The sequence below is a fragment of the Rhinichthys klamathensis genome, unplaced genomic scaffold (genome assembly GCF_029890125.1).
Source record: "Rhinichthys klamathensis goyatoka isolate OS25496 unplaced genomic scaffold, OSU_Roscu_1.1 h1tg000141l_1, whole genome shotgun sequence".
Lineage (NCBI taxonomy): Eukaryota > Metazoa > Chordata > Actinopteri > Cypriniformes > Leuciscidae > Rhinichthys > Rhinichthys klamathensis.
In genome coordinates, this window is record NW_026606676.1 from 368,394 (window position 1) to 394,030 (window position 25,637).

General features: G+C 45.6%; 31 non-coding genes across 31 annotated transcripts; all 31 read left to right on the forward strand.

Moving 5' to 3' along the window:
* The first annotated feature begins 624 nt into the window (after positions 1-624).
* On the forward strand, positions 625-706 carry trnas-uga (transfer RNA serine (anticodon UGA)). Its single transcript has one exon. It is a non-coding gene; the product is annotated as a tRNA-Ser (tRNA).
* Positions 707-1,286: 580 nt separating this feature from the next.
* Positions 1,287-1,359, forward strand: trnak-uuu (transfer RNA lysine (anticodon UUU)). Its single transcript has one exon. It is a non-coding gene; the product is annotated as a tRNA-Lys (tRNA).
* A 497-nt stretch (positions 1,360-1,856) lies between these two features.
* On the forward strand, positions 1,857-1,938 carry trnas-uga (transfer RNA serine (anticodon UGA)). The gene has a single exon. It is a non-coding gene; the product is annotated as a tRNA-Ser (tRNA).
* Positions 1,939-2,518: 580 nt separating this feature from the next.
* Positions 2,519-2,591, forward strand: trnak-uuu (transfer RNA lysine (anticodon UUU)). Its single transcript has one exon. It is a non-coding gene; the product is annotated as a tRNA-Lys (tRNA).
* A 497-nt stretch (positions 2,592-3,088) lies between these two features.
* Positions 3,089-3,170, forward strand: trnas-uga (transfer RNA serine (anticodon UGA)). Its single transcript has one exon. It is a non-coding gene; the product is annotated as a tRNA-Ser (tRNA).
* Positions 3,171-3,750: 580 nt separating this feature from the next.
* On the forward strand, positions 3,751-3,823 carry trnak-uuu (transfer RNA lysine (anticodon UUU)). Its single transcript has one exon. It is a non-coding gene; the product is annotated as a tRNA-Lys (tRNA).
* A 497-nt stretch (positions 3,824-4,320) lies between these two features.
* trnas-uga (transfer RNA serine (anticodon UGA)) lies at positions 4,321-4,402 on the forward strand. The gene has a single exon. It is a non-coding gene; the product is annotated as a tRNA-Ser (tRNA).
* Positions 4,403-4,982: 580 nt separating this feature from the next.
* Positions 4,983-5,055, forward strand: trnak-uuu (transfer RNA lysine (anticodon UUU)). The gene has a single exon. It is a non-coding gene; the product is annotated as a tRNA-Lys (tRNA).
* A 497-nt stretch (positions 5,056-5,552) lies between these two features.
* On the forward strand, positions 5,553-5,634 carry trnas-uga (transfer RNA serine (anticodon UGA)). Its single transcript has one exon. It is a non-coding gene; the product is annotated as a tRNA-Ser (tRNA).
* A 758-nt stretch (positions 5,635-6,392) lies between these two features.
* Positions 6,393-6,474, forward strand: trnas-uga (transfer RNA serine (anticodon UGA)). Its single transcript has one exon. It is a non-coding gene; the product is annotated as a tRNA-Ser (tRNA).
* Positions 6,475-7,233: 759 nt separating this feature from the next.
* On the forward strand, positions 7,234-7,315 carry trnas-uga (transfer RNA serine (anticodon UGA)). The gene has a single exon. It is a non-coding gene; the product is annotated as a tRNA-Ser (tRNA).
* A 758-nt stretch (positions 7,316-8,073) lies between these two features.
* On the forward strand, positions 8,074-8,155 carry trnas-uga (transfer RNA serine (anticodon UGA)). Its single transcript has one exon. It is a non-coding gene; the product is annotated as a tRNA-Ser (tRNA).
* A 759-nt stretch (positions 8,156-8,914) lies between these two features.
* Positions 8,915-8,996, forward strand: trnas-uga (transfer RNA serine (anticodon UGA)). Its single transcript has one exon. It is a non-coding gene; the product is annotated as a tRNA-Ser (tRNA).
* Positions 8,997-9,576: 580 nt separating this feature from the next.
* On the forward strand, positions 9,577-9,649 carry trnak-uuu (transfer RNA lysine (anticodon UUU)). The gene has a single exon. It is a non-coding gene; the product is annotated as a tRNA-Lys (tRNA).
* Positions 9,650-10,146: 497 nt separating this feature from the next.
* On the forward strand, positions 10,147-10,228 carry trnas-uga (transfer RNA serine (anticodon UGA)). Its single transcript has one exon. It is a non-coding gene; the product is annotated as a tRNA-Ser (tRNA).
* A 580-nt stretch (positions 10,229-10,808) lies between these two features.
* Positions 10,809-10,881, forward strand: trnak-uuu (transfer RNA lysine (anticodon UUU)). The gene has a single exon. It is a non-coding gene; the product is annotated as a tRNA-Lys (tRNA).
* A 497-nt stretch (positions 10,882-11,378) lies between these two features.
* trnas-uga (transfer RNA serine (anticodon UGA)) lies at positions 11,379-11,460 on the forward strand. The gene has a single exon. It is a non-coding gene; the product is annotated as a tRNA-Ser (tRNA).
* A 758-nt stretch (positions 11,461-12,218) lies between these two features.
* On the forward strand, positions 12,219-12,300 carry trnas-uga (transfer RNA serine (anticodon UGA)). Its single transcript has one exon. It is a non-coding gene; the product is annotated as a tRNA-Ser (tRNA).
* A 760-nt stretch (positions 12,301-13,060) lies between these two features.
* Positions 13,061-13,142, forward strand: trnas-uga (transfer RNA serine (anticodon UGA)). Its single transcript has one exon. It is a non-coding gene; the product is annotated as a tRNA-Ser (tRNA).
* Positions 13,143-13,722: 580 nt separating this feature from the next.
* Positions 13,723-13,795, forward strand: trnak-uuu (transfer RNA lysine (anticodon UUU)). Its single transcript has one exon. It is a non-coding gene; the product is annotated as a tRNA-Lys (tRNA).
* A 497-nt stretch (positions 13,796-14,292) lies between these two features.
* trnas-uga (transfer RNA serine (anticodon UGA)) lies at positions 14,293-14,374 on the forward strand. Its single transcript has one exon. It is a non-coding gene; the product is annotated as a tRNA-Ser (tRNA).
* A 1,150-nt stretch (positions 14,375-15,524) lies between these two features.
* Positions 15,525-15,606, forward strand: trnas-uga (transfer RNA serine (anticodon UGA)). The gene has a single exon. It is a non-coding gene; the product is annotated as a tRNA-Ser (tRNA).
* Positions 15,607-16,364: 758 nt separating this feature from the next.
* On the forward strand, positions 16,365-16,446 carry trnas-uga (transfer RNA serine (anticodon UGA)). Its single transcript has one exon. It is a non-coding gene; the product is annotated as a tRNA-Ser (tRNA).
* A 759-nt stretch (positions 16,447-17,205) lies between these two features.
* trnas-uga (transfer RNA serine (anticodon UGA)) lies at positions 17,206-17,287 on the forward strand. The gene has a single exon. It is a non-coding gene; the product is annotated as a tRNA-Ser (tRNA).
* A 760-nt stretch (positions 17,288-18,047) lies between these two features.
* On the forward strand, positions 18,048-18,129 carry trnas-uga (transfer RNA serine (anticodon UGA)). The gene has a single exon. It is a non-coding gene; the product is annotated as a tRNA-Ser (tRNA).
* A 580-nt stretch (positions 18,130-18,709) lies between these two features.
* trnak-uuu (transfer RNA lysine (anticodon UUU)) lies at positions 18,710-18,782 on the forward strand. The gene has a single exon. It is a non-coding gene; the product is annotated as a tRNA-Lys (tRNA).
* A 498-nt stretch (positions 18,783-19,280) lies between these two features.
* Positions 19,281-19,362, forward strand: trnas-uga (transfer RNA serine (anticodon UGA)). The gene has a single exon. It is a non-coding gene; the product is annotated as a tRNA-Ser (tRNA).
* Positions 19,363-20,121: 759 nt separating this feature from the next.
* Positions 20,122-20,203, forward strand: trnas-uga (transfer RNA serine (anticodon UGA)). The gene has a single exon. It is a non-coding gene; the product is annotated as a tRNA-Ser (tRNA).
* A 760-nt stretch (positions 20,204-20,963) lies between these two features.
* Positions 20,964-21,045, forward strand: trnas-uga (transfer RNA serine (anticodon UGA)). Its single transcript has one exon. It is a non-coding gene; the product is annotated as a tRNA-Ser (tRNA).
* Positions 21,046-21,805: 760 nt separating this feature from the next.
* trnas-uga (transfer RNA serine (anticodon UGA)) lies at positions 21,806-21,887 on the forward strand. The gene has a single exon. It is a non-coding gene; the product is annotated as a tRNA-Ser (tRNA).
* Positions 21,888-22,467: 580 nt separating this feature from the next.
* On the forward strand, positions 22,468-22,540 carry trnak-uuu (transfer RNA lysine (anticodon UUU)). The gene has a single exon. It is a non-coding gene; the product is annotated as a tRNA-Lys (tRNA).
* The last annotated feature ends 3,097 nt before the right edge of the window (positions 22,541-25,637 follow it).

Below are 25,637 nucleotides of genomic sequence, written 5' to 3' on the forward strand. Positions count from 1 at the left end.
CACCGTTTCAAAAGGCTCAGATCATCTGTGATTTTGGCCATTCTATTCAGGCAATCGGAGCAATGGCTTTGGCATCCCCGATAACTCCAAGGCCTTCACAGTGTGCAGCTCAAGAGTTGCTGCATTTTATTTTGTGGAGAATCTTGCATATTAGTGTTTTGAAATGTCGGATTTGCTCTCTCTTAGCATAGTGAAACAGAAACCTACTCATTGTGTACCAATTACTTGTTTGTCCAAACCACCTTAGAGTTAGCAACCGGCCATGAAAAAAAGAACACTCTTTCAATGTCAGTGTTCCTAGCTTGCCAGGAGCAGCCCATCTCTCTTGCCCCTTTACAATTGTGGTCTTCATCATTTGATGCCACAAATTTTAAGCTGACAAAGCAGGAACACTTTATGGAGAAAGTTGTTTAGTACTTTGTGTTGTGCCCGCAGCATCCCCAGTCCAAATCCGGATCACGACACTCTTTTCGTGTAGGTGAAGACGTCGTTGAACTCCTTTTTGCCATCACAGTATTTTAGCCGAGTGCATCCTCTGCTGCTCGCATTTGCATTGATGGTTGGCCCCAGTGTCCTCTGTTGCTCACATCCAGAAAAAAAATAGCATGTGACCCACAGGCAGGAGTAGTCGTGGCCGAGAGGTTAAGGCGATGGACTTGAAATCCATTGGGGTCTCCCCGCGCAGGTTCGAACCCTGCCGACTACGTTGATCCTTGTCACTTTGTCTGGTTGCGACAGGAATTGTGACGTCCAGAAGCTGTGTACAATCTGGATTTTTCTCTTACTTCATATGCAGCACTTAAAATGGGCAACCCACATCTCTTTTCAAGCTTGAAATGAGCACCGTTTCAAAAGGCTCAGATCATCTGTGATTTTGGCCATTCTATTCAGGCAATCGGAGCAATGGCTTTGGCATCCCCGATAACTCCAAGGCCTTCACAGTGTGCAGCTCAAGAGTTGCTGCATTCTATTTTGTGGAGAATCTTGCATATTAGTGTTTTGAAATGTCGGATTTGCTCTCTCTTAGCATAGTGAAACAGAAACCTACTCATTGTGTACCAATTACTTGTTTGTCCAAACCACCTTAGAGTTAGCAACCGGCCATGAAAAAAAGAACACTCTTTCAATGTCAGTGTTCCTAGCTTGCCAGGAGCAGCCCATCTCTCTTGCCCCTTTACAAATTGTGGTCTTCATCATTTGATGCCACACATTTTAAGCTGACAAAGCAGGAACACTTTATGGAGAAAGTGCTGTTAAATCCCCGAGGTGCCTGTTCCTTGGTAAGAGCCCGGATAGCTCAGTCGGTAGAGCATCAGACTTTTAATCTGAGGGTCCAGGGTTCAAGTCCCTGTTCGGGCGAAGGTCTGTCACTTTGTTGCAGACCTCCCCTAATCACTTGCTGTCCTCTTACCAGCCTTTGAGGAAGGTGGGCTTCCTCTTCAAGAAAAGATGTGGCGATGTGTTATTTCCCAGCATTTGGTGTTGTTTTGCCTTCTGTAATGCTTGGTTGCTGTCTCAGCAAGCAGTGGTGGGGGACTTAAGAGAAACGAGCTGAAGCTTGCTGTCGACTATGTATGTTCAGTCACTTCTAAGCGGTCGTGTGCAGGCCTGAGTGAGTGGATTGCTTTCTCTGTTAAGTTGTTTAGTACTTTGTGTTGTGCCCGCAGCATCCCCAGTCCAAATCCGGATCACGACACTCTTTTCGTGTAGGTGAAGACGTCGTTGAACTCCTTTTTGCCATCACAGTATTTTAGCCGAGTGCATCCTCTGCTGCTCGCATTTGCATTGATGGTTGGCCCCAGTGTCCTCTGTTGCTCACATCCAGAAAAAAAATAGCATGTGACCCACAGGCAGGAGTAGTCGTGGCCGAGAGGTTAAGGCGATGGACTTGAAATCCATTGGGGTCTCCCCGCGCAGGTTCGAACCCTGCCGACTACGTTGATCCTTGTCACTTTGTCTGGTTGCGACAGGAATTGTGACGTCCAGAAGCTGTGTACAATCTGGATTTTTCTCTTACTTCATATGCAGCACTTAAAATGGGCAACCCACATCTCTTTTCAAGCTTGAAATGAGCACCGTTTCAAAAGGCTCAGATCATCTGTGATTTTGGCCATTCTATTCAGGCAATCGGAGCAATGGCTTTGGCATCCCCGATAACTCCAAGGCCTTCACAGTGTGCAGCTCAAGAGTTGCTGCATTCTATTTTGTGGAGAATCTTGCATATTAGTGTTTTGAAATGTCGGATTTGCTCTCTCTTAGCATAGTGAAACAGAAACCTACTCATTGTGTACCAATTACTTGTTTGTCCAAACCACCTTAGAGTTAGCAACCGGCCATGAAAAAAAGAACACTCTTTCAATGTCAGTGTTCCTAGCTTGCCAGGAGCAGCCCATCTCTCTTGCCCCTTTACAAATTGTGGTCTTCATCATTTGATGCCACACATTTTAAGCTGACAAAGCAGGAACACTTTATGGAGAAAGTGCTGTTAAATCCCCGAGGTGCCTGTTCCTTGGTAAGAGCCCGGATAGCTCAGTCGGTAGAGCATCAGACTTTTAATCTGAGGGTCCAGGGTTCAAGTCCCTGTTCGGGCGAAGGTCTGTCACTTTGTTGCAGACCTCCCCTAATCACTTGCTGTCCTCTTACCAGCCTTTGAGGAAGGTGGGCTTCCTCTTCAAGAAAAGATGTGGCGATGTGTTATTTCCCAGCATTTGGTGTTGTTTTGCCTTCTGTAATGCTTGGTTGCTGTCTCAGCAAGCAGTGGTGGGGGACTTTAGAGAAACGAGCTGAAGCTTGCTGTCGACTATGTATGTTCAGTCACTTCTAAGCGGTCGTGTGCAGGCCTGAGTGAGTGGATTGCTTTCTCTGTTAAGTTGTTTAGTACTTTGTGTTGTGCCTGCAGCATCCCCAGTCCAAATCCGGATCACGACACTCTTTTCGTGTAGGTGAAGACGTCGTTGAACTCCTTTTTGCCATCACAGTATTTTAGCCGAGTGCATCCTCTGCTGCTCGCATTTGCATTGATGGTTGGCCCCAGTGTCCTCTGTTGCTCACATCCAGAAAAAAAATAGCATGTGACCCACAGGCAGGAGTAGTCGTGGCCGAGAGGTTAAGGCGATGGACTTGAAATCCATTGGGGTCTCCCCGCGCAGGTTCGAACCCTGCCGACTACGTTGATCCTTGTCACTTTGTCTGGTTGCGACAGGAATTGTGACATCCAGAAGCTGTGTACAATCTGGATTTTTCTCTTACTTCATATGCAGCACTTAAAATGGGCAACCCATATCTCTTTTCAAGCTTGAAATGAGCACCGTTTCAAAAGGCTCAGATCATCTGTGATTTTGGCCATTCTATTCAGGCAATCGGAGCAATGGCTTTGGCATCCCCGATAACTCCAAGGCCTTCACAGTGTGCAGCTCAAGAGTTGCTGCATTCTATTTTGTGGAGAATCTTGCATATTAGTGTTTTGAAATGTCGGATTTGCTCTCTCTTAGCATAGTGAAACAGAAACCTACTCATTGTGTACCAATTACTTGTTTGTCCAAACCACCTTAGAGTTAGCAACCGGCCATGAAAAAAAGAACACTCTTTCAATGTCAGTGTTCCTAGCATGCCAGGAGCAGCCCATCTCTCTTGCCCCTTTACAAATTGTGGTCTTCATCATTTGATGCCACAAATTTTAAGCTGACAAAGCAGGAACACTTTATGGAGAAAGTGCTGTTAAATCCCCGAGGTGCCTGTTCCTTGGTAAGAGCCCGGATAGCTCAGTCGGTAGAGCATCAGACTTTTAATCTGAGGGTCCAGGGTTCAAGTCCCTGTTCGGGCGAAGGTCTGTCACTTTGTTGCAGACCTCCCCTAATCACTTGCTGTCCTCTTACCAGCCTTTGAGGAAGGTGGGCTTCCTCTTCAAGAAAAGATGTGGCGATGTGTTATTTCCCAGCATTTGGTGTTGTTTTGCCTTCTGTAATGCTTGGTTGCTGTCTCAGCAAGCAGTGGTGGGGGACTTTAGAGAAACGAGCTGAAGCTTGCTGTCGACTATGTATGTTCAGTCACTTCTAAGCGGTCGTGTGCAGGCCTGAGTGAGTGGATTGCTTTCTCTGTTAAGTTGTTTAGTACTTTGTGTTGTGCCCGCAGCATCCCCAGTCCAAATCCGGATCACGACACTCTTTTCGTGTAGGTGAAGACGTCGTTGAACTCCTTTTTGCCATCACAGTATTTTAGCCGAGTGCATCCTCTGCTGCTCGCATTTGCATTGATGGTTGGCACCAGTGTCCTCTGTTGCTCACATCCAGAAAAAAAATAGCATGTGACCCACAGGCAGGAGTAGTCGTGGCCGAGAGGTTAAGGCGATGGACTTGAAATCCATTGGGGTCTCCCCGCGCAGGTTCGAACCCTGCCGACTACGTTGATCCTTGTCACTTTGTCTGGTTGCGACAGGAATTGTGACATCCAGAAGCTGTGTACAATCTGGATTTTTCTCTTACTTCATATGCAGCACTTAAAATGGGCAACCCACATCTCTTTTCAAGCTTGAAATGAGCACCGTTTCAAAAGGCTCAGATCATCTGTGATTTTGGCCATTCTATTCAGGCAATCGGAGCAATGGCTTTGGCATCCCCGATAACTCCAAGGCCTTCACAGTGTGCAGCTCAAGAGTTGCTGCATTCTATTTTGTGGAGAATCTTGCATATTAGTGTTTTGAAATGTCGGATTTGCTCTCTCTTAGCATAGTGAAACAGAAACCTACTCATTGTGAACCAATTACTTGTTTGTCCAAACCACCTTAGAGTTAGCAACCGGCCATGAAAAAAAGAACACTCTTTCAATGTCAGTGTTCCTAGCATGCCAGGAGCAGCCCATCTCTCTTGCCCCTTTACAAATTGTGGTCTTCATCATTTGATGCCACAAATTTTAAGCTGACAAAGCAGGAACACTTTATGGAGAAAGTGCTGTTAAATCCCCGAGGTGCCTGTTCCTTGGTAAGAGCCCGGATAGCTCAGTCGGTAGAGCATCAGACTTTTAATCTGAGGGTCCAGGGTTCAAGTCCCTGTTCGGGCGAAGGTCTGTCACTTTGTTGCAGACCTCCCCTAATCACTTGCTGTCCTCTTACCAGCCTTTGAGGAAGGTGGGCTTCCTCTTCAAGAAAAGATGTGGCGATGTGTTATTTCCCAGCATTTGGTGTTGTTTTGCCTTCTGTAATGCTTGGTTGCTGTCTCAGCAAGCAGTGGTGGGGGACTTTAGAGAAACGAGCTGAAGCTTGCTGTCGACTATGTATGTTCAGTCACTTCTAAGCGGTCGTGTGCAGGCCTGAGTGAGTGGATTGCTTTCTCTGTTAAGTTGTTTAGTACTTTGTGTTGTGCCCGCAGCATCCCCAGTCCAAATCCGGATCACGACACTCTTTTCGTGTAGGTGAAGACGTCGTTGAACTCCTTTTTGCCATCACAGTATTTTAGCCGGGTGCATCCTCTGCTGCTCGCATTTGCATTGATGGTTGGCACCAGTGTCCTCTGTTGCTCACATCCAGAAAAAAAATAGCATGTGACCCACAGGCAGGAGTAGTCGTGGCCGAGAGGTTAAGGCGATGTCCTTGAAATCCATTGGGGTATCCCCGCGCAGGTTCGAACCCTGCCGACTACGTTGATCCTTGTCACTTTGTCTGGTTGCGACAGGAATTGTGACATCCAGAAGCTGTGTACAATCTGGATTTTTCTCTTACTTCATATGCAGCACTCAAAATGGGCAACCCACATCTCTTTTCAAGCTTGAAATGAGCACCGTTTCAAAAGGCTCAGATCATCTGTGATTTTGGCCATTCTATTCAGGCAATCGGAGCAATGGCTTTGGCATCCCCGATAACTCCAAGGCCTTCACAGTGTGCAGCTCAAGAGTTGCTGCATTCTATTTTGTGGAGAATCTTGCATATTAGTGTTTTGAAATGTCGGATTTGCTCTCTCTTAGCATAGTGAAACAGAAACCTACTCATTGTGTACCAATTACTTGTTTGTCCAAACCACCTTAGAGTTAGCAACCGGCCATGAAAAAAAGAACACTCTTTCAATGTCAGTGTTCCTAGCTTGCCAGGAGCAGCCCATCTCTCTTGCCCCTTTACAAATTGTGGTCTTCATCATTTGATGCCACAAATTTTAAGCTGACAAAGCAGGAACACTTTATGGAGAAAGTTGTTTAGTACTTTGTGTTGTGCGCAGCATCCCCAGTCCAAATCCGGATCACGACACTCTTTTCGTGTAGGTGAAGACGTCGTTGAACTCCTTTTTGCCATCACAGTATTTTAGCCGAGTGCATCCTCTGCTGCTCGCATTTGCATTGATGGTTGGCCCCAGTGTCCTCTGTTGCTCACATCCAGAAAAAAAATAGCATGTGACCCACAGGCAGGAGTAGTCGTGGCCGAGAGGTTAAGGCGATGGACTTGAAATCCATTGCGGTCTCCCCGCGCAGGTTTGAACCCTGCCGACTATGTTGATCCTTGTCACTTTGTCTGGTTGCGACAGGAATTGTGACATCCAGAAGCTGTGTACAATCTGGATTTTTCTCTTACTTCATATGCAGCACTTAAAATGGGCAACCCACATCTCTTTTCAAGCTTGAAATGAGCACCGTTTCAAAAGGCTCAGATCATCTGTGATTTTGGCCATTCTATTCAGGCAATCGGAGCAATGGCTTTGGCATCCCCGATAACTCCAAGGCCTTCACAGTGTGCAGCTCAAGAGTTGCTGCATTTTATTTTGTGGAGAATCTTGCATATTAGTGTTTTGAAATGTCGGATTTGCTCTCTCTTAGCATAGTGAAACAGAAACCTACTCATTGTGTACCAATTACTTGTTTGTCCAAACCACCTTAGAGTTAGCAACCGGCCATGAAAAAAAGAACACTCTTTCAATGTCAGTGTTCCTAGCTTGCCAGGAGCAGCCCATCTCTCTTGCCCCTTTACAATTGTGGTCTTCATCATTTGATGCCACAAATTTTAAGCTGACAAAGCAGGAACACTTTATGGAGAAAGTTGTTTAGTACTTTGTGTTGTGCCCGCAGCATCCCCAGTCCAAATCCGGATCACGACACTCTTTTCGTGTAGGTGAAGACGTCGTTGAACTCCTTTTTGCCATCACAGTATTTTAGCCGAGTGCATCCTCTGCTGCTCGCATTTGCATTGATGGTTGGCACCAGTGTCCTCTGTTGCTCACATCCAGAAAAAAAATAGCATGTGACCCACAGGCAGGAGTAGTCGTGGCCGAGAGGTTAAGGCGATGGCCTTGAAATCCATTGGGGTCTCCCCGCGCAGGTTCGAACCCTGCCGACTACGTTGATCCTTGTCACTTTGTCTGGTTGCGACAGGAATTGTGACATCCAGAAGCTGTGTACAATCTGGATTTTTCTCTTACTTCATATGCAGCACTTAAAATGGGCAACCCACATCTCTTTTCAAGCTTGAAATGAGCACCGTTTCAAAAGGCTCAGATCATCTGTGATTTTGGCCATTCTATTCAGGCAATCGGAGCAATGGCTTTGGCATCCCCGATAACTCCAAGGCCTTCACAGTGTGCAGCTCAAGAGTTGCTGCATTCTATTTTGTGGAGAATCTTGCATATTAGTGTTTTGAAATGTCGGATTTGCTCTCTCTTAGCATAGTGAAACAGAAACCTACTCATTGTGTACCAATTACTTGTTTGTCCAAACCACCTTAGAGTTAGCAACCGGCCATGAAAAAAAGAACACTCTTTCAATGTCAGTGTTCCTAGCTTGCCAGGAGCAGCCCATCTCTCTTGCCCCTTTACAAATTGTGGTCTTCATCATTTGATGCCACAAATTTTAAGCTGACAAAGCAGGAACACTTTATGGAGAAAGTTGTTTAGTACTTTGTGTTGTGCGCAGCATCCCCAGTCCAAATCCGGATCACGACACTCTTTTCGTGTAGGTGAAGACGTCGTTGAACTCCTTTTTGCCATCACAGTATTTTAGCCGAGTGCATCCTCTGCTGCTCGCATTTGCATTGATGGTTGGCCCCAGTGTCCTCTGTTACTCACATCCAGAAAAAAAATAGCATGTGACCCACAGGCAGGAGTAGTCGTGGCCGAGAGGTTAAGGCGATGGACTTGAAATCCATTGGGGTCTCCCCGCGCAGGTTCGAACCCTGCCGACTATGTTGATCCTTGTCACTTTGTCTGGTTGCGACAGGAATTGTGACATCCAGAAGCTGTGTACAATCTGGATTTTTCTCTTACTTCATATGCAGCACTTAAAATGGGCAACCCACATCTCTTTTCAAGCTTGAAATGAGCACCGTTTCAAAAGGCTCAGATCATCTGTGATTTTGGCCATTCTATTCAGGCAATCGGAGCAATGGCTTTGGCATCCCCGATAACTCCAAGGCCTTCACAGTGTGCAGCTCAAGAGTTGCTGCATTTTATTTTGTGGAGAATCTTGCATATTAGTGTTTTGAAATGTCGGATTTGCTCTCTCTTAGCATAGTGAAACAGAAACCTACTCATTGTGTACCAATTACTTGTTTGTCCAAACCACCTTAGAGTTAGCAACCGGCCATGAAAAAAAGAACACTCTTTCAATGTCAGTGTTCCTAGCTTGCCAGGAGCAGCCCATCTCTCTTGCCCCTTTACAATTGTGGTCTTCATCATTTGATGCCACAAATTTTAAGCTGACAAAGCAGGAACACTTTATGGAGAAAGTTGTTTAGTACTTTGTGTTGTGCCCGCAGCATCCCCAGTCCAAATCCGGATCACGACACTCTTTTCGTGTAGGTGAAGACGTCGTTGAACTCCTTTTTGCCATCACAGTATTTTAGCCGAGTGCATCCTCTGCTGCTCGCATTTGCATTGATGGTTGGCCCCAGTGTCCTCTGTTGCTCACATCCAGAAAAAAAATAGCATGTGACCCACAGGCAGGAGTAGTCGTGGCCGAGAGGTTAAGGCGATGGACTTGAAATCCATTGGGGTCTCCCCGCGCAGGTTCGAACCCTGCCGACTACGTTGATCCTTGTCACTTTGTCTGGTTGCGACAGGAATTGTGACGTCCAGAAGCTGTGTACAATCTGGATTTTTCTCTTACTTCATATGCAGCACTTAAAATGGGCAACCCACATCTCTTTTCAAGCTTGAAATGAGCACCGTTTCAAAAGGCTCAGATCATCTGTGATTTTGGCCATTCTATTCAGGCAATCGGAGCAATGGCTTTGGCATCCCCGATAACTCCAAGGCCTTCACAGTGTGCAGCTCAAGAGTTGCTGCATTCTATTTTGTGGAGAATCTTGCATATTAGAGTTTTGAAATGTCGGATTTGCTCTCTCTTAGCATAGTGAAACAGAAACCTACTCATTGTGTACCAATTACTTGTTTGTCCAAACCACCTTAGAGTTAGCAACCGGCCATGAAAAAAAGAACACTCTTTCAATGTCAGTGTTCCTAGCTTGCCAGGAGCAGCCCATCTCTCTTGCCCCTTTACAAATTGTGGTCTTCATCATTTGATGCCACACATTTTAAGCTGACAAAGCAGGAACACTTTATGGAGAAAGTGCTGTTAAATCCCCGAGGTGCCTGTTCCTTGGTAAGAGCCCGGATAGCTCAGTCGGTAGAGCATCAGACTTTTAATCTGAGGGTCCAGGGTTCAAGTCCCTGTTCGGGCGAAGGTCTGTCACTTTGTTGCAGACCTCCCCTAATCACTTGCTGTCCTCTTACCAGCCTTTGAGGAAGGTGGGCTTCCTCTTCAAGAAAAGATGTGGCGATGTGTTATTTCCCAGCATTTGGTGTTGTTTTGCCTTCTGTAATGCTTGGTTGCTGTCTCAGCAAGCAGTGGTGGGGGACTTTAGAGAAACGAGCTGAAGCTTGCTGTCGACTATGTATGTTCAGTCACTTCTAAGCGGTCGTGTGCAGGCCTGAGTGAGTGGATTGCTTTCTCTGTTAAGTTGTTTAGTACTTTGTGTTGTGCCCGCAGCATCCCCAGTCCAAATCCGGATCACGACACTCTTTTCGTGTAGGTGAAGACGTCGTTGAACTCCTTTTTGCCATCACAGTATTTTAGCCGAGTGCATCCTCTGCTGCTCGCATTTGCATTGATGGTTGGCCCCAGTGTCCTCTGTTGCTCACATCCAGAAAAAAAATAGCATGTGACCCACAGGCAGGAGTAGTCGTGGCCGAGAGGTTAAGGCGATGGACTTGAAATCCATTGGGGTCTCCCCGCGCAGGTTCGAACCCTGCCGACTACGTTGATCCTTGTCACTTTGTCTGGTTGCGACAGGAATTGTGACATCCAGAAGCTGTGTACAATCTGGATTTTTCTCTTACTTCATATGCAGCACTTAAAATGGGCAACCCACATCTCTTTTCAAGCTTGAAATGAGCACCGTTTCAAAAGGCTCAGATCATCTGTGATTTTGGCCATTCTATTCAGGCAATCGGAGCAATGGCTTTGGCATCCCCGATAACTCCAAGGCCTTCACAGTGTGCAGCTCAAGAGTTGCTGCATTCTATTTTGTGGAGAATCTTGCATATTAGTGTTTTGAAATGTCGGATTTGCTCTCTCTTAGCATAGTGAAACAGAAACCTACTCATTGTGAACCAATTACTTGTTTGTCCAAACCACCTTAGAGTTAGCAACCGGCCATGAAAAAAAGAACACTCTTTCAATGTCAGTGTTCCTAGCATGCCAGGAGCAGCCCATCTCTCTTGCCCCTTTACAAATTGTGGTCTTCATCATTTGATGCCACAAATTTTAAGCTGACAAAGCAGGAACACTTTATGGAGAAAGTGCTGTTAAATCCCCGAGGTGCCTGTTCCTTGGTAAGAGCCCGGATAGCTCAGTCGGTAGAGCATCAGACTTTTAATCTGAGGGTCCAGGGTTCAAGTCCCTGTTCGGGCGAAGGTCTGTCACTTTGTTGCAGACCTCCCCTAATCACTTGCTGTCCTCTTACCAGCCTTTGAGGAAGGTGGGCTTCCTCTTCAAGAAAAGATGTGGCGATGTGTTATTTCCCAGCATTTGGTGTTGTTTTGCCTTCTGTAATGCTTGGTTGCTGTCTCAGCAAGCAGTGGTGGGGGACTTTAGAGAAACGAGCTGAAGCTTGCTGTCGACTATGTATGTTCAGTCACTTCTAAGCGGTCGTGTGCAGGCCTGAGGGAGTGGATTGCTTTCTCTGTTAAGTTGTTTAGTACTTTGTGTTGTGCCCGCAGCATCCCCAGTCCAAATCCGGATCACGACACTCTTTTCGTGTAGGTGAAGACGTCGTTGAACTCCTTTTTGCCATCACAGTATTTTAGCCGAGTGCATCCTCTGCTGCTCGCATTTGCATTGATGGTTGGCACCAGTGTCCTCTGTTGCTCACATCCAGAAAAAAAATAGCATGTGACCCACAGGCAGGAGTAGTCGTGGCCGAGAGGTTAAGGCGATGGCCTTGAAATCCATTGGGGTCTCCCCGCGCAGGTTTGAACCCTGCCGACTACGTTGATCCTTGTCACTTTGTCTGGTTGCGACAGGAATTGTGACATCCAGAAGCTGTGTACAATCTGGATTTTTCTCTTACTTCATATGCAGCACTTAAAATGGGCAACCCACATCTCTTTTCAAGCTTGAAATGAGCACCGTTTCAAAAGGCTCAGATCATCTGTGATTTTGGCCATTCTATTCAGGCAATCGGAGCAATGGCTTTGGCATCCCCGATAACTCCAAGGCCTTCACAGTGTGCAGCTCAAGAGTTGCTGCATTCTATTTTGTGGAGAATCTTGCATATTAGTGTTTTGAAATGTCGGATTTGCTCTCTCTTAGCATAGTGAAACAGAAACCTACTCATTGTGTACCAATTACTTGTTTGTCCAAACCACCTTAGAGTTAGCAACCGGCCATGAAAAAAAGAACACTCTTTCAATGTCAGTGTTCCTAGCTTGCCAGGAGCAGCCCATCTCTCTTGCCCCTTTACAAATTGTGGTCTTCATCATTTGATGCCACAAATTTTAAGCTGACAAAGCAGGAACACTTTATGGAGAAAGTTGTTTAGTACTTTGTGTTGTGCGCAGCATCCCCAGTCCAAATCCGGATCACGACACTCTTTTCGTGTAGGTGAAGACGTCGTTGAACTCCTTTTTGCCATCACAGTATTTTAGCCGAGTGCATCCTCTGCTGCTCGCATTTGCATTGATGGTTGGCCCCAGTGTCCTCTGTTACTCACATCCAGAAAAAAAATAGCATGTGACCCACAGGCAGGAGTAGTCGTGGCCGAGAGGTTAAGGCGATGGACTTGAAATCCATTGGGGTCTCCCCGCGCAGGTTCGAACCCTGCCGACTATGTTGATCCTTGTCACTTTGTCTGGTTGCGACAGGAATTGTGACATCCAGAAGCTGTGTACAATCTGGATTTTTCTCTTACTTCATATGCAGCACTTAAAATGGGCAACCCACATCTCTTTTCAAGCTTGAAATGAGCACCGTTTCAAAAGGCTCAGATCATCTGTGATTTTGGCCATTCTATTCAGGCAATCGGAGCAATGGCTTTGGCATCCCCGATAACTCCAAGGCCTTCACAGTGTGCAGCTCAAGAGTTGCTGCATTTTATTTTGTGGAGAATCTTGCATATTAGTGTTTTGAAATGTCGGATTTGCTCTCTCTTAGCATAGTGAAACAGAAACCTACTCATTGTGTACCAATTACTTGTTTGTCCAAACCACCTTAGAGTTAGCAACCGGCCATGAAAAAAAGAACACTCTTTCAATGTCAGTGTTCCTAGCTTGCCAGGAGCAGCCCATCTCTCTTGCCCCTTTACAAATTGTGGTCTTCATCATTTGATGCCACAAATTTTAAGCTGACAAAGCAGGAACACTTTATGGAGAAAGTTGTTTAGTACTTTGTGTTGTGCCCGCAGCATCCCCAGTCCAAATCCGGATCACGACACTCTTTTCGTGTAGGTGAAGACGTCGTTGAACTCCTTTTTGCCATCACAGTATTTTAGCCGAGTGCATCCTCTGCTGCTCGCATTTGCATTGATGGTTGGCACCAGTGTCCTCTGTTGCTCACATCCAGAAAAAAAATAGCATGTGACCCACAGGCAGGAGTAGTCGTGGCCGAGAGGTTAAGGCGATGGACTTGAAATCCATTGGGGTCTCCCCGCGCAGGTTCGAACCCTGCCGACTACGTTGATCCTTGTCACTTTGTCTGGTTGCGACAGGAATTGTGACGTCCAGAAGCTGTGTACAATCTGGATTTTTCTCTTACTTCATATGCAGCACTTAAAATGGGCAACCCACATCTCTTTTCAAGCTTGAAATGAGCACCGTTTCAAAAGGCTCAGATCATCTGTGATTTTGGCCATTCTATTCAGGCAATCGGAGCAATGGCTTTGGCATCCCCGATAACTCCAAGGCCTTCACAGTGTGCAGCTCAAGAGTTGCTGCATTCTATTTTGTGGAGAATCTTGCATATTAGAGTTTTGAAATGTCGGATTTGCTCTCTCTTAGCATAGTGAAACAGAAACCTACTCATTGTGTACCAATTACTTGTTTGTCCAAACCACCTTAGAGTTAGCAACCGGCCATGAAAAAAAGAACACTCTTTCAATGTCAGTGTTCCTAGCTTGCCAGGAGCAGCCCATCTCTCTTGCCCCTTTACAAATTGTGGTCTTCATCATTTGATGCCACACATTTTAAGCTGACAAAGCAGGAACACTTTATGGAGAAAGTGCTGTTAAATCCCCGAGGTGCCTGTTCCTTGGTAAGAGCCCGGATAGCTCAGTCGGTAGAGCATCAGACTTTTAATCTGAGGGTCCAGGGTTCAAGTCCCTGTTCGGGCGAAGGTCTGTCACTTTGTTGCAGACCTCCCCTAATCACTTGCTGTCCTCTTACCAGCCTTTGAGGAAGGTGGGCTTCCTCTTCAAGAAAAGATGTGGCGATGTGTTATTTCCCAGCATTTGGTGTTGTTTTGCCTTCTGTAATGCTTGGTTGCTGTCTCAGCAAGCAGTGGTGGGGGACTTTAGAGAAACGAGCTGAAGCTTGCTGTCGACTATGTATGTTCAGTCACTTCTAAGCGGTCGTGTGCAGGCCTGAGTGAGTGGATTGCTTTCTCTGTTAAGTTGTTTAGTACTTTGTGTTGTGCCCGCAGCATCCCCAGTCCAAATCCGGATCACGACACTCTTTTCGTGTAGGTGAAGACGTCGTTGAACTCCTTTTTGCCATCACAGTATTTTAGCCGAGTGCATCCTCTGCTGCTCGCATTTGCATTGATGGTTGGCCCCAGTGTCCTCTGTTGCTCACATCCAGAAAAAAAATAGCATGTGACCCACAGGCAGGAGTAGTCGTGGCCGAGAGGTTAAGGCGATGGACTTGAAATCCATTGGGGTCTCCCCGCGCAGGTTCGAACCCTGCCGACTACGTTGATCCTTGTCACTTTGTCTGGTTGCGACAGGAATTGTGACATCCAGAAGCTGTGTACAATCTGGATTTTTCTCTTACTTCATATGCAGCACTTAAAATGGGCAACCCACATCTCTTTTCAAGCTTGAAATGAGCACCGTTTCAAAAGGCTCAGATCATCTGTGATTTTGGCCATTCTATTCAGGCAATCGGAGCAATGGCTTTGGCATCCCCGATAACTCCAAGGCCTTCACAGTGTGCAGCTCAAGAGTTGCTGCATTCTATTTTGTGGAGAATCTTGCATATTAGTGTTTTGAAATGTCGGATTTGCTCTCTCTTAGCATAGTGAAACAGAAACCTACTCATTGTGAACCAATTACTTGTTTGTCCAAACCACCTTAGAGTTAGCAACCGGCCATGAAAAAAAGAACACTCTTTCAATGTCAGTGTTCCTAGCATGCCAGGAGCAGCCCATCTCTCTTGCCCCTTTACAAATTGTGGTCTTCATCATTTGATGCCACAAATTTTAAGCTGACAAAGCAGGAACACTTTATGGAGAAAGTGCTGTTAAATCCCCGAGGTGCCTGTTCCTTGGTAAGAGTCCGGATAGCTCAGTCGGTAGAGCATCAGACTTTTAATCTGAGGGTCCAGGGTTCAAGTCCCTGTTCGGGCGAAGGTCTGTCACTTTGTTGCAGACCTCCCCTAATCACTTGCTGTCCTCTTACCAGCCTTTGAGGAAGGTGGGCTTCCTCTTCAAGAAAAGATGTGGCCATGTGTTATTTCCCAGCATTTGGTGTTGTTTTGCCTTCTGTAATGCTTGGTTGCTGTCTCAGCAAGCAGTGGTGGGGGACTTTAGAGAAACGAGCTGAAGCTTGCTGTCGACTATGTATGTTCAGTCACTTCTAAGCGGTCGTGTGCAGGCCTGAGTGAGTGGATTGCTTTCTCTGTTAAGTTGTTTAGTACTTTGTGTTGTGCCCGCAGCATCCCCAGTCCAAATCCGGATCACGACACTCTTTTCGTGTAGGTGAAGACGTCGTTGAACTCCTTTTTGCCATCACAGTATTTTAGCCGAGTGCATCCTCTGCTGCTCGCATTTGCATTGATGGTTGGCCCCAGTGTCCTCTGTTGCTCACATCCAGAAAAAAAATAGCATGTGACCCACAGGCAGGAGTAGTCGTGGCCGAGAGGTTAAGGCGATGGCCTTGAAATCCATTGGGGTCTCCCCGCGCAGGTTCGAACCCTGCCGACTACGTTGATCCTTGTCACTTTGTCTGGTTGCGACAGGAATTGTGACATCCAGAAGCTGTGTACAATCTGGATTTCTCTCTTACTTCATATGCAGCACTTAAAATGGGCAACCCACATCTCTTTTCAAGCTTGAAATGAGCACCGTTTCAAAAGGCTCAGATCATCTGTGATTTTGGCCATTCTATTCAGGCAATCGGAGCAATGGCTTTGGCATCCCCGATAACTCCAAGGCCTTCACAGTGTGCAGCTCAAGAGTTGCTGCATTCTATTTTGTGGAGAATCTTGCATATTAGTGTTTTGAAATGTCGGATTTGCTCTCTCTTAGCATAGTGAAACAGAAACCTACTCATTGTGTACCAATTACTTGTTTGTCCAAACCACCTTAGAGTTAGCAACCGGCCATGAAAAAAAGAACACTCTTTCAATGTCAGTGTTCCTAGCTTGCCAGGAGCAGCCCATCTCTCTTGCCCCTTTACAAATTGTGGTCTTCATCATTTGATGCCACAAATTTTAAGCTGACAAAGCAGGAACACTTTATGGAGAAAGTTGTTTAGTACTTTGTGTTGTGCGCAGCATCCCCAGTCCAAATCCGGATCACGACACTCTTTTCGTGTAGGTGAAGACGTCGTTGAACTCCTTTTTGCCATCACAGTATTTTAGCCGAGTGCATCCTCTGCTGCTCGCATTTGCATTGATGGTTGGCCCCAGTGTCCTCTGTTGCTCACATCCAGAAAAAAAATAGCATGTGACCCACAGGCAGGAGTAGTCGTGGCCGAGAGGTTAAGGCGATGGACTTGAAATCCATTGGGGTCTCCCCGCGCAGGTTCGAACCCTGCCGACTATGTTGATCCTTGTCACTTTGTCTGGTTGCGACAGGAATTGTGACATCCAGAAGCTGTGTACAATCTGGATTTTTCTCTTACTTCATATGCAGCACTTAAAATGGGCAACCCACATCTCTTTTCAAGCTTGAAATGAGCACCGTTTCAAAAGGCTCAGATCATCTGTGATTTTGGCCATTCTATTCAGGCAATCGGAGCAATGGCTTTGGCATCCCCGATAACTCCAAGGCCTTCACAGTGTGCAGCTCAAGAGTTGCTGCATTTTATTTTGTGGAGAATCTTGCATATTAGTGTTTTGAAATGTCGGATTTGCTCTCTCTTAGCATAGTGAAACAGAAACCTACTCATTGTGTACCAATTACTTGTTTGTCCAAACCACCTTAGAGTTAGCAACCGGCCATGAAAAAAAGAACACTCTTTCAATGTCAGTGTTCCTAGCTTGCCAGGAGCAGCCCATCTCTCTTGCCCCTTTACAATTGTGGTCTTCATCATTTGATGCCACAAATTTTAAGCTGACAAAGCAGGAACACTTTATGGAGAAAGTTGTTTAGTACTTTGTGTTGTGCCCGCAGCATCCCCAGTCCAAATCCGGATCACGACACTCTTTTCGTGTAGGTGAAGACGTCGTTGAACTCCTTTTTGCCATCACAGTATTTTAGCCGAGTGCATCCTCTGCTGCTCGCATTTGCATTGATGGTTGGCCCCAGTGTCCTCTGTTGCTCACATCCAGAAAAAAAATAGCATGTGACCCACAGGCAGGAGTAGTCGTGGCCGAGAGGTTAAGGCGATGGACTTGAAATCCATTGGGGTCTCCCCGCGCAGGTTCGAACCCTGCCGACTACGTTGATCCTTGTCACTTTGTCTGGTTGCGACAGGAATTGTGACGTCCAGAAGCTGTGTACAATCTGGATTTTTCTCTTACTTCATATGCAGCACTTAAAATGGGCAACCCACATCTCTTTTCAAGCTTGAAATGAGCACCGTTTCAAAAGGCTCAGATCATCTGTGATTTTGGCCATTCTATTCAGGCAATCGGAGCAATGGCTTTGGCATCCCCGATAACTCCAAGGCCTTCACAGTGTGCAGCTCAAGAGTTGCTGCATTCTATTTTGTGGAGAATCTTGCATATTAGTGTTTTGAAATGTCGGATTTGCTCTCTCTTAGCATAGTGAAACAGAAACCTACTCATTGTGTACCAATTACTTGTTTGTCCAAACCACCTTAGAGTTAGCAACCGGCCATGAAAAAAAGAACACTCTTTCAATGTCAGTGTTCCTAGCTTGCCAGGAGCAGCCCATCTCTCTTGCCCCTTTACAAATTGTGGTCTTCATCATTTGATGCCACAAATTTTAAGCTGACAAAGCAGGAACACTTTATGGAGAAAGTTGTTTAGTACTTTGTGTTGTGCCCGCAGCATCCCCAGTCCAAATCCGGATCACAACACTCTTTTCGTGTAGGTGAAGACGTCGTTGAACTCCTTTTTGCCATCACAGTATTTTAGCCGAGTGCATCCTCTGCTGCTCGCATTTGCATTGATGGTTGGCCCCAGTGTCCTCTGTTGCTCACATCCAGAAAAAAAATAGCATGTGACCCACAGGCAGGAGTAGTTGTGGCCGAGAGGTTAAGGCGATGGACTTGAAATCCATTGGGGTCTCCCCGCGCAGGTTCGAACCCTGCCGACTACGTTGATCCTTGTCACTTTGTCTGGTTGCGACAGGAATTGTGACATCCAAAAGCTGTGTACAATCTGGATTTTTCTCTTACTTCATATGCAGCACTTAAAATGGGCAACCCACATCTCTTTTCAAGCTTGAAATGAGCACCGTTTCAAAAGGCTCAGATCATCTGTGATTTTGGCCATTCTATTCAGGCAATCGGAGCAATGGCTTTGGCATCCCCGATAACTCCAAGGCCTTCACAATGTGCAGCTCAAGAGTTGCTGCATTCTATTTTGTGGAGAATCTTGCATATTAGTGTTTTGAAATGTCGGATTTGCTCTCTCTTAGCATAGTGAAACAGAAACCTACTCATTGTGTACCAATTACTTGTTTGTCCAAACCACCTTAGAGTTAGCAACCGGCCATGAAAAAAAGAACACTCTTTCAATGTCAGTGTTCCTAGCTTGCCAGGAGCAGCCCATCTCTCTTGCCCCTTTACAAATTGTGGTCTTCATCATTTGATGCCACAAATTTTAAGCTGACAAAGCAGGAACACTTTATGGAGAAAGTGCTGTTAAATCCCCGAGGTGCCTGTTCCTTGGTAAGAGCCCGGATAGCTCAGTCGGTAGAGCATCAGACTTTTAATCTGAGGGTCCAGGGTTCAAGTCCCTGTTCGGGCGAAGGTCTGTCACTTTGTTGCAGACCTCCCCTAATCACTTGCTGTCCTCTTACCAGCCTTTGAGGAAGGTGGGCTTCCTCTTCAAGAAAAGATGTGGCGATGTGTTATTTCCCAGCAATTGGTGTTGTTTTGCCTTCTGTAATGCTTGGTTGCTGTCTCAGCAAGCAGTGGTGGGGGACTTTAGAGAAACGAGCTGAAGCTTGCTGTCGACTATGTATGTTCAGTCACTTCTAAGCGGTCGTGTGCAGGCCTGAGTGAGTGGATTGCTTTCTCTGTTAAGTTGTTTAGTACTTTGTGTTGTGCCCGCAGCATCCCCAGTCCAAATCCGGATCACGACACTCTTTTCGTGTAGGTGAAGACGTCGTTGAACTCCTTTTTGCCATCACAGTATTTTAGCCGAGTGCATCCTCTGCTGCTCGCATTTGCATTGATGGTTGGCCCCAGTGTCCTCTGTTGCTCACATCCAGAAAAAAAAATAGCATGTGACCCACAGGCAGGAGTAGTCGTGGCCAAGAGGTTAATGCGATGGACTTGAAATCCATTGGGGTCTCCCCGCGCAGGTTCGAACCCTGCCGACTATGTTGATCCTTGTCACTTTGTCTGGTTGCGACAGGAATTGTGACATCCAGAAGCTGTGTACAATCTGAATTTTTCTCTTACTTCATATGCAGCACTTAAAATGGGCAACCCACATCTCTTTTCAAGCTTGAAATGAGCACCGTTTCAAAAGGCTCAGATCATCTGTGATTTTGGCCATTCTATTCAGGCAATCGGAGCAATGGCTTTGGCATCCCCGATAACTCCAAGGCCTTCACAGTGTGCAGCTCAAGAGTTGCTGCATTTTATTTTGTGGAGAATCTTGCATATTAGTGTTTTGAAATGTCGGATTTGCTCTCTCTTAGCATAGTGAAACAGAAACCTACTCATTGTGTACCAATTACTTGTTTGTCCAAACCACCTTAGAGTTAGCAACCGGCCATGAAAAAAAGAACACTCTTTCAATGTCAGTGTTCCTAGCTTGCCAGGAGCAGCCCATCTCTCTTGCCCCTTTACAATTGTGGTCTTCATCATTTGATGCCACAAATTTTAAGCTGACAAAGCAGGAACACTTTATGGAGAAAGTTGTTTAGTACTTTGTGTTGTGCCCGCAGCATCCCCAGTCCAAATCCGGATCACGACACTCTTTTCGTGTAGGTGAAGACGTCGTTGAACTCCTTTTTGCCATCACAGTATTTTAGCCGAGTGCATCCTCTGCTGCTCGCATTTGCATTGATGGTTGGCCCCAGTGTCCTCTGTTGCTCACATCCAGAAAAAAAATAGCATGTGACCCACAGGCAGGAGTAGTCGTGGCCGAGAGGTTAAGGCGATGGACTTGAAATCCATTGGGGTCTCCCCGCGCAGGTTCAAACCCTGCCGACTACGTTGATCCTTGTCACTTTGTCTGGTTGCGACAGGAATTGTGACGTCCAGAAGCTGTGTACAATCTGGATTTTTCTCTTACTTCATATGCAGCACTTAAAATGGGCAACCCACATCTCTTTTCAAGCTTGAAATGAGCACCGTTTCAAAAGGCTCAGATCATCTGTGATTTTGGCCATTCTATTCAGGCAATCGGAGCAATGGCTTTGGCATCCCCGATAACTCCAAGGCCTTCACAGTGTGCAGCTCAAGAGTTGCTGCATTCTATTTTGTGGAGAATCTTGCATATTAGTGTTTTGAAATGTCGGATTTGCTCTCTCTTAGCATAGTGAAACAGAAACCTACTCATTGTGTACCAATTACTTGTTTGTCCAAACCACCTTAGAGTTAGCAACCGGCCATGAAAAAAAGAACACTCTTTCAATGTCAGTGTTCCTAGCTTGCCAGGAGCAGCCCATCTCTCTTGCCCCTTTACAAATTGTGGTCTTCATCATTTGATGCCACACATTTTAAGCTGACAAAGCAGGAACACTTTATGGAGAAAGTTGTTTAGTACTTTGTGTTGTGCCCGCAGCATCCCCAGTCCAAATCCGGATCACGACACTCTTTTCGTGTAGGTGAAGACGTCGTTGAACTCCTTTTTGCCATCACAGTATTTTAGCCGAGTGCATCCTCTGCTGCTCGCATTTGCATTGATGGTTGGCCCCAGTGTCCTCTGTTGCTCACATCCAGAAAAAAAATAGCATGTGACCCACAGGCAGGAGTAGTCGTGGCCGAGAGGTTAAGGCGATGGACTTGAAATCCATTGGGGTCTCCCCGCGCAGGTTCGAACCCTGCTGACTACGTTGATCCTTGTCACTTTGTCTGGTTGCGACAGGAATTGTGACATCCAGAAGCTGTGTACAATCTGGATTTTTCTCTTACTTCATATGCAGCACTTAAAATGGGCAACCCACATCTCTTTTCAAGCTTGAAATGAGCACCGTTTCAAAAGGCTCAGATCATCTGTGATTTTGGCCATTCTATTCAGGCAATCGGAGCAATGGCTTTGGCATCCCCGATAACTCCAAGGCCTTCACAGTGTGCAGCTCAAGAGTTGCTGCATTTTATTTTGTGGAGAATCTTGCATATTAGTGTTTTGAAATGTCGGATTTGCTCTCTCTTAGCATAGTGAAACAGAAACCTACTCATTGTGTACCAATTACTTGTTTGTCCAAACCACCTTAGAGTTAGCAACCGGCCATGAAAAAAAGAACACTCTTTCAATGTCAGTGTTCCTAGCTTGCCAGGAGCAGCCCATCTCTCTTGCCCCTTTACAAATTGTGGTCTTCATCATTTGATGCCACAAATTTTAAGCTGACAAAGCAGGAACACTTTATGGAGAAAGTTGTTTAGTACTTTGTGTTGTGCCCGCAGCATCCCCAGTCCAAATCCGGATCACGACACCCTTTTCGTGTAGGTGAAGACGTCGTTGAACTCCTTTTTGCCATCACAGTATTTTAGCCGAGTGCATCCTCTGCTGCTCGCATTTGCATTGATGGTTGGCACCAGTGTCCTCTGTTGCTCACATCCAGAAAAAAAATAGCATGTGACCCACAGGCAGGAGTAGTCGTGGCCGAGAGGTTAAGGCGATGGACTTGAAATCCATTGGGGTCTCCCCGCGCAGGTTCGAACCCTGCCGACTACGTTGATCCTTGTCACTTTGTCTGGTTGCGACAGGAATTGTGACGTCCAGAAGCTGTGTACAATCTGGATTTTTCTCTTACTTCATATGCAGCACTTAAAATGGGCAACCCACATCTCTTTTCAAGCTTGAAATGAGCACCGTTTCAAAAGGCTCAGATCATCTGTGATTTTGGCCATTCTATTCAGGCAATCGGAGCAATGGCTTTGGCATCCCCGATAACTCCAAGGCCTTCACAGTGTGCAGCTCAAGAGTTGCTGCATTCTATTTTGTGGAGAATCTTGCATATTAGAGTTTTGAAATGTCGGATTTGCTCTCTCTTAGCATAGTGAAACAGAAACCTACTCATTGTGTACCAATTACTTGTTTGTCCAAACCACCTTAGAGTTAGCAACCGGCCATGAAAAAAAGAACACTCTTTCAATGTCAGTGTTCCTAGCTTGCCAGGAGCAGCCCATCTCTCTTGCCCCTTTACAAATTGTGGTCTTCATCATTTGATGCCACACATTTTAAGCTGACAAAGCAGGAACACTTTATGGAGAAAGTGCTGTTAAATCCCCGAGGTGCCTGTTCCTTGGTAAGAGCCCGGATAGCTCAGTCGGTAGAGCATCAGACTTTTAATCTGAGGGTCCAGGGTTCAAGTCCCTGTTCGGGCGAAGGTCTGTCACTTTGTTGCAGACCTCCCCTAATCACTTGCTGTCCTCTTACCAGCCTTTGAGGAAGGTGGGCTTCCTCTTCAAGAAAAGATGTGGCGATGTGTTATTTCCCAGCATTTGGTGTTGTTTTGACAGTTATATTTGACATTGCAGTCCTAAATTAGTACTGATAGTTGTAGTATCACTGCTAATTTACAGCTCATTTGTTATAATGGCGAACATATCGGATGCGTGTCTAACTTTACCTCTGAGTGCAGGTGAGGACACTTTCGAGCTATTCTCGGTGAATCTGGAGCTGGAATCCGTGGAGAAACAGATCCGTGGTCTGCTGGAAAAGCAAGCCGAGCTGTTGGATCGGCGATCAGCACTTGAAGCAGCACGCGCCGATGCTCACAAGTTAGTGGTTAGTAACTCTTTAACTCCGAGTTCGTCTACTCCGTGTGTTTCTCTGTCCAGAAGGACGCGATCATCTCGGGCTTCATTTACTCCGGCACCGACACAACACAATGGACCATGGATCACGCAGCGGAAGACGCGAGCCAGGACCAGAGCTACTCCTCCGCCCCTCCCGGTCTTCGAGATCTCCACTCGGAACCGCTTCTCCCCTCTTCGCGAGTCGAAACGCGACGACGCCGTGATCATCGGCACGTCCATGGTCCGCCATGTCCGTGCTACCTCAGGTAAAGGTAAGGTGCGCTCTCACTGCTTTCCTGGTGCTCGTGTTCTTGATATCGCTGCACAGGTTCCCGAAATCCTGACCGGGGACGAGCGCGTCGGAGCTGTGGTGCTGCATGCGGGAGGGAGCGACGTCAGGCTGCGGCAGACGGAGGTTCTGAAGAAGGACTACATGAGCCTGATCGAGACCGTACGCAACACAGCGCCTGAGGCAACGATCATCGTGTCTGGACCGCTTCCCACGTACCGACTAGGACAAGAAAGGTTCAGTAGACTATTTGCACTAAATGAATGGTTAATGTCACTGTGTAATGAACAGAAACTGCTCTTTGTAAATAATTGGAATCTGTTTTGGGAGCGACCCAGGCTGTACCGTGCTGATGGCCTGCACCCCAGCAGAGCCGGAGCGGCTGTTCTGTCGGATAATATCTCCAAGACGTTACGCACCAGATGACTAATAAGTCAAAATCCAAATCACAGTCTTTGCTGTCCAAACTTAATTGATATACGTAGTGAAGAACATTATATAGAAACTGTGTCTATTCCTCGTTTAGTGAAGCCAAACAATAAATCTAGTGCAGGATCTAGCAAAAATCTTATTGTAATTAAACCAGAAAATCTAAATATCAGTGAACAAAAAGAATTTCTAAAGCTAGGTCTTCTAAACATTAGATCGCTCACACCTAAAGCGGTTATTGTAAATGAAATGGTCACAGATAATAATTTCGATATACTTTGCCTTACTGAAACCTGGCTTAAACCAAATGAGTATTTCGGTCTAAATGAGTCTACTCCGCCAAGATACTGTTATAAGCATGAGCCCCGTCTGACTGGTCGTGGCGGCGGTGTTGCAACAATCTATAAAGATATTCTTAATATTTCTCAGAAAACAGGTCACAGATTTAATTCGTTTGAAGTACTTATGCTAAATGTTACGCTCTTAGATGTAAGAAAGAAATCCATATTATCTCTAGCCTTGGCTACTGTATATAGACCTCCAGGGCCATATGCTGAATTTCTAAAAGAGTTTGCAGACTTTCTCTCGGATCTATTGGTCAATGTCGATAAAGCAATAATTGTTGGAGATTTTAACATACACGTAGACAACAAAAATGATGCCTTAGGGGCTGCGTTTACAGATTTATTAAACTCCTTTGGGGTCAAGCAAAACGTCCGTGGTCCCACTCATCGTCTAAATCATACACTAGATTTAATTATATCATATGGAACCAATCCAACTGATATAGATATTATACCGCAAAGTGATGATGTCACTGATCATTACATGGTAACGTGCATAATACGTACTGCTGAAATATGTCATGTTGCGCCACGTTATAGACCAGGCAGAACAATCCTTCCAACCACTATAGATAGATTCTCAAATAGCTTACCTGATCTATCTCAGCTGCTCAGTGAACCCAAACAAACAGATGAACTAGAGGAAATGACTAGCAGTTTGAGCACCATTTTCACTAGTACATTAGATATTGTTGCACCAATTAGATTAAAAAAGGTTAAAGAGAAAACTAAAGCACCATGGTACAACAGTGTTACGCATGATATCAAGAGAGAAACTCGTAACCTAGAGCGTAAATGGAAACAAACTAATTTAGAGGTCTTTAGAATCGCGTGGAAAGACAGTATGTCACGTTATAAAAAGGCTCTAAAAACAGCCAGGGCTGAGCACCTCCGCAAACTAATAGAAAATAACCAAAATAATCCAAGGTTCTTATTTAACACCGTGGCTAGACTAACAAATAAACAGACATCACCAGAGCAAAATATACCGTTACAGTTTAGTAGTAATGATTTTATGAATTATTTCAATGAGAAAATAGAAAGCATTCGAAACACAATTATAAATGTACAATCCTCTATGGTCTCTTATGATTCAGCCTCAATTATCGTCCCTCAAGAACAACTACACCGCTTTGCAACGATAGGACAGGAAGAGCTAAATAAACTTATTATTGCATCTAAACCAACAACATGCTCATTAGATCCAATACCCACTAAACTACTGAAAGAAGTGTTACCTGTAGTGGAAGAGCCTCTTCTTAATATTATTAACTCGTCTTTATTCTTAGGTCATGTTCCAAGAATATTCAAGCTGGCAGTAATAAAACCTCTCATTAAGAAACCGCAACTAGATCCAAATAACCTAGCAAATTACAGACCCATTTCAAATCTTCCATTTATGTCCAAAATACTAGAAAAAGTTGTATCCGCTCAACTGTGCTCTTTTTTGCAAGAAAATGATATCTATGAAAAATTCCAGTCAGGATTCAGACCGCATCATAGTACAGAAACTGCGCTAGTTAAAATTACAAATGATCTACTCTTAGCTTCTGACCAAGGCTGTATCTCAATACTAGTCCTACTTGATCTTAGCGCCGCGTTCGACACTATAGATCATAAA